The following is a 5,639-nucleotide window of genomic DNA, read 5'->3' on the forward strand; positions in this document are numbered from 1 at the left end:
TCAAACTATTGAAAACTGTTAAATCTTTTAAACTTCACATTGCTTTAATTGATATACTAACATTGAAGCATTGGTGGGAAAACTTCCTGCTCTGATCAGCAATATGACTCTTCTGACCCAGTTTCCATGTGTATCTTGTCTGTTCCATAGAGCCTCTACCTACCCATCTGCCTTTTCTGCTCCAGAGGAGGATACAGAGCTAGACAGAGCAAGGCATAGACTAAATTATTTGCTCCTTGGTCACTGCATGTGCATACTTTTGTATTTTCTCTTATAAAACAATTCTTTAATCTCCACTGAATCAAAAAAGTGCATGCCGGGCTGGGGATTTAGCTCAGCGGCAAAAGCGCCTGCCTGGCAAGCGCAAGGTCATGAGTTCGGTTCCCGGTACCGGAGAAAAAACCAAAAAAAAAAAAAAACAAAAAAGTGCATGCCTTCTACTATTTTCTTGAGACTATCTCATTTCAAGAATGTTTGTCCTTCACAGATTATCTCTGGAAGACATGCTTTAGTCTTTCTCATAGTTGGCACATCTGGGTCATGCAGTTTGCATCTGTTGATTGTATTTTCCTTTGCTGGTTGTTAATATTTTCCTGATTCTTCATATGTCAAGTATTTTGGATTAAATTCTGGACATTTTTACACTATGCTATGAGGCTCTAGTTTCTTTTGAAAAGCTTCTCGAAAGTATTAGTTATTTGTTTGCTTGCTTGCTTCCTTTAGTAATTGCTACATCCAGTTTGCTTTGGACTCTGGTCTTAACCATCTGCAGGTTATATTTCCAGTATCAATATGGTACTCTCACCTTTTCTGTACTATCAGTCCTACTCAGTTCAGGTGCCATTTAAGGGTCAGTCTGGGACCTGGGTTATGGTCTACACTGTAGTTCAGTTTGCAGAGCCTTTGTTATATTCTTTCTTATCAATGGTTTGTGTGTACCAAAGATTTGGGAATGAACCAAAGACTTCATACACGGATTTAAAAGATTTCTTTCTCCAGCTACGTCCAATCTATGAATCTTCCCTGCCTATGTTCTGTCTCTCATGGTTTTTCCTGGTTCTAGCTAGATAACTATGGTTTCAGCATCCTTGTACTGTCATGAATCTCTGCAGCTGGGTCTACCTCAAGGCAAAGTGGCAAGAGAAATCAGCTTGAGGAGCCTTTCTTGCTGTAGCTGTAATCCCAACTCCACCTCCATTGCTGCAGCTATTATCCCTGTGGAGGAAAGTCACTTCATTGCTAGGACATTCTTGAGAAGAGCTCAAAGGCACAAAAGGTCTCAGGGGCTCCTATCTAAGTCATTTGCCCCAAGACAGAAGGATTTTCCACAGCTGTTTCTGCTTATACCTGTTGCCTAGTTTCAAACTTCAAGCTTCTCCATGCGTTAGGGCACATTCATAACGCTCAGCCTCCTGCCCAACTCAAGACCTGCTGGATAACTTAATGAGAATTTGTCTTAAAATTTTGAAAAATAAAAAAGGCTAGGAACATACCTCAGTGCATACATCCGGAGTTCAATCCACAGTACTACCAAAACAAAACAAAACAAAAAGCTGCCCCAGAAATAAGGGAGAAGGAAAAAAGAGGCAGAAAGAAATGCATTTCTATAGGTGTTTTTCATTTGGCTCCTCAATTGTCCTATTAATTACTTGAAGAGTCCTCAGATTGTTGCTTTATATAGTCTGTTCAAGACTTGCAGGTGTAATCAATGCAAAAAATTGGGCAGCATGTACTTACTCCTCCTAACAAAAACCAAAATCAAACAACCTATTTTTTCCAATTCTCACTTATTATGGTAAAAAAAAAAAATAATGTAGTACTTGCTTACCATGTGGTAGATGCTATGCTAAACATTTTGTATGCATGATTTACATATAAAAATAAGAATTTAAAGTAATTATTATTATTATCATCCTTTTAAAGATGGAGAAACAAGCTTAGAGGGGTTAAGTGGTCATTATCACACAATTGGAAAATGAGGTATGACCCCCAGATTGAACCAGAGCCAGATTCTGAGTCACTGTAGCCACTGTAGCCATAACCAGCTCCGTTATGCAACCTGAGCTGGGCTACAGCTGCAAACAATTTGATTATAGGTATGGATCAGGCAGTAGTCATCTCTGAAACCTATGTTTTTCTAGCTTTCAGCATTGATTAGGTCAGGTTGGAAGATGTACTTATGCAAAAGGCAGGTTGAGATTTAATATTGCTTTGTGTTGGTTATTCGGCAGGTGTTTGTTTAAAGGAAGTGAAAACAGGTGTGTGGGCCTTGATTCAATTACATGATGGAGAGGACACACTGATCCATGGCCATTTTCAAGGAGAGATGCTGATTGTGCTAATTAATCATGTGTCTGTCAGAACAAAATAGAACGTAATAGAAAATGATGTTCCAGTTGCCATATGTATGGAACACAGACTCTTGTGCCGGGCTCTCCCAGCAAGCAGACACAACTGTTTATGATGACAGCAACAAAGATGCAGTATCTGGCTCCTCCCTGATTACCATATATGAGATGGTTTAAAGAAAGGGTGTTTTATAAACTCTTGCCAGCAGCATGGGACCTCGTCCAACAGGAATCGCCTCTCAAAGGAACCTTTCCTTTCAAAGAGATTAATTGAGTCTTTTAGATCATGTGGGTATCCTTGAGATATGGCTGGAAGGGACATTTTCTATTCTGTGTGTTGGAACGTTCAAGCTACTTCACCTGATCAGACTTTTATGTTCATAATGGGTACCACAATGGTATTTAACTCATTCCCTAATTTGTCTGCTTGCTACTGAACAGCCATGCTGGCCTTTTAAGAACATAAATCAGGTATACTGATCTTCTACTTAAAAAACCCCAGTGATTTCTCAGAGATTTATGATTAAATCTCAACTCCTGTCCACGATCAACAAACCTGTACATCACCCAACTCCCTGTGTCTCTGTCTGATCTTACTTCACACCTCTCTACCTCTCTGTCTCTGCCCCCCACCTCCTGCCTTGTTATGAAGTTCATGGATCTTGCCATTTCCTAAACATATTAAAGCCACTCTCTATCTCAGGTGCTCTTCTTGTGTCTGTTCCTTCTTTGGATTTGCTTTCAACTTTCCTCAGATATTCACATAGCTGACACCTTTTCTAGCAGATCTCTGCAAATGTGGCTTCCTCAGAAAACTTGCTTGACAAGTACACTGGTCTCACGACACTATAACAAAAACCTGAGATAATTGATTTCTAAGGAAGGAAAGCTTATTTTGGCTTGCAGCTTTGGCAGTTTCAGTCCATGATTAGCTAGCCTCATTAGTTTTGGGGGAGGTAGCACATGGCAGAAATATGTGGGTGAGCACAACTACTTCCCTTAAGGTTGGCAAGAAAAAAAAAGAGAGAGAAAAAGAAGGTGCTGCAGTCCCACAACCTCCTTCAAGTCGTGTTCCTAATGACCGGAGGACCTCCCACTAGGTCTTGCCTTTTAAAGGTTGCACCACCTCCTAATCATGCCAAGTTGGGAGCCAAACCTTCATTCATGGGCTTTTGGGTGGTGTTTGATATCCAAACTATAGCAACCTATCCAAATAGGACATCTTTCTATACCTCTTCATGTTGTCTATCCACTTACCCCACTTTCTTCTCTTTATAGCTCTAGGCTTCTGGATGGAGTAGAGAGGAGGTAATGGAGGAAATTATTTGCTGGATTGAGACTCCTTTTCTCCTGAAGTGTCTGCATCCAAAAACATTCTACATTGCTGCATTAGAGATTGCATTTCAAAAGATCTTGTCTTAGCATCCAAAAAGTTGTAATGAGTGTTACGCTTAACAATAAAGAGAAACTACATAAAAGTTGTAATGTTTGTAAACCTATGGAAGATCTGAGATCATAAAACAATCAAGTAAATTGAAATCCAAGGAGCTACACATTCCACCTCTTCATGGTTGGTTTTTGTTTGTTTTGTGTAGATGTAGGCTATTAATTTTTGCATTTTGATATCATGACATGCCCCCCAAAATATTATCTTGTTTTAATTGTTTAATTAATATATGTTTATAGTACGTAATGTTTATAATCACCTTAGGGGTATGCACATGTACTTATCATATCTTAATTTTTTTTATTCCCTTTCCTGTCCCCTCCATCTTTCTGCCTCTAAATCCCCCTCCCATTTGCAAAAGATCTGCCTTCCTGTTTCCTATTAGTTTGTTTTTAATATTCCAAGAAAAAAATTACCACTTGTTATCCCTCATGAATGTCAGAGCCAATATTTTTGAGTATATTAGTAACCTTGGTTTTCATTAGATAAAAAGAATAGCAAATCATGATAAAGTAGGGTTTGTCTTGATAATAATAGGTTGGTAGACTGTTTAAAAATAAATTAATGCAATTCATTATATTAACAGACTATTAACAGAATAAAGGAAACAAATATAATCATCTCAACAGATTTATCATTCCAATTTTAGTATATGTGCTGCTGAAGTGAGCACTATCTCAACAGATTTAGAAGAAACATCTGATAAAATTTACATTCTAAATCTCTATCAAAAGGATTACAATTAATTTCTACCAAGTTGATAAAGGACATGTACAAAAATCTGCAGCTAAGGTTACCACTAATGGTAAAATTATTAGATAGAGGTTCTAAGATAAGGAACAAGGCAAGGATAGCCGCTCTCACCTCTCCTATTCAGTATTTTACCGCACATTCTACATAGTTCAAAAAAGAAAGAAGAGTAAATGGGAGGTGTACATACTGTAAAAACATGAAATTCTCTGCTTGCAAATGATATTATTGTCTACATAGAAAATACCAAGGAATCCACAAAAGAGCTACTAAAAGAATAAGTATATCAAGATTGAAGAATATGGGGTGAAGCTATAAAAGCTGTATTTATACATACCAGTGAATAATGAAAAAATTCCACCAGAAATTTAAAGTTTTTAGATATAAACCTAACAGATATCTGGAAAATTTTACTGAAAACTGTAACACATTGGTGATTAAAATAATTAAGGTGACCTAGGTAATTGAAGAGAGATAATGTGTTTATAGATTGGAAGAGTTAATAGTAGTAGTATGCAATACTCTGTATATCCAAATTGGACCCTTTATCTGAGTGAATTCAGGTACAATAAAATATCCAAGTAATATTTTAAAGGAAACTGACAATCATTTTCTAAAATTTACAAAGGAAAACAAGAACTACAATGGCCAAGATTATTTTAAGTAAGGAGAATAAAAGAGAAGGACTCAAACTCCTTGATTTCAAGACTTTTCATAAAGCTACCATCATTAGTGAACTATGGTTGGCAAAAACACAAGGTGATTATTGCAATAGAAAAAAGGCAAAAAATTGACTCACACATACAGTCAATCCTTATTATTAATGCATTCTATATTTGAAAATTTGTTTTTTGAGGGCTTTCCCCTGAGAACTTGTCCTTATATAAGCCCCTTGTCAAAGAAGAATAACTGAATATCCAGAGTTCCAGTTTTCAATAGGAGAAGCCACACTAGTCCTGAAAATGGGTCTGTCAGAACTTCTGGCTTGACAAAGTGCAGAAGTACTAGTAGCAGAGGATTTATCTAGAATACGATAGCAGAAATTGTCATAGTGAGGGATATAGGGAGCTGGATATGAGGTCTAGGGTTGGAGC

The 5,639-nt window shown here is 37.4% G+C and overlaps 1 long non-coding RNA gene across 1 annotated transcript; it reads left to right on the top strand.

The window, feature by feature from the left end:
- Positions 1-426: 426 nt before the first annotated feature.
- Positions 427-3,901, top strand: LOC106147788. Its single transcript, XR_001232755.1, has 2 exons — positions 427-2,819; positions 3,627-3,901. It is a non-coding gene; the product is annotated as an uncharacterized LOC106147788 (long non-coding RNA).
- Positions 3,902-5,639: the final 1,738 nt, after the last annotated feature.

Source organism: Chinchilla lanigera, unplaced genomic scaffold (genome assembly GCF_000276665.1).
Source record: "Chinchilla lanigera isolate Chin_1 unplaced genomic scaffold, ChiLan1.0 scaffold00009, whole genome shotgun sequence".
NCBI lineage: Eukaryota > Metazoa > Chordata > Mammalia > Rodentia > Chinchillidae > Chinchilla > Chinchilla lanigera.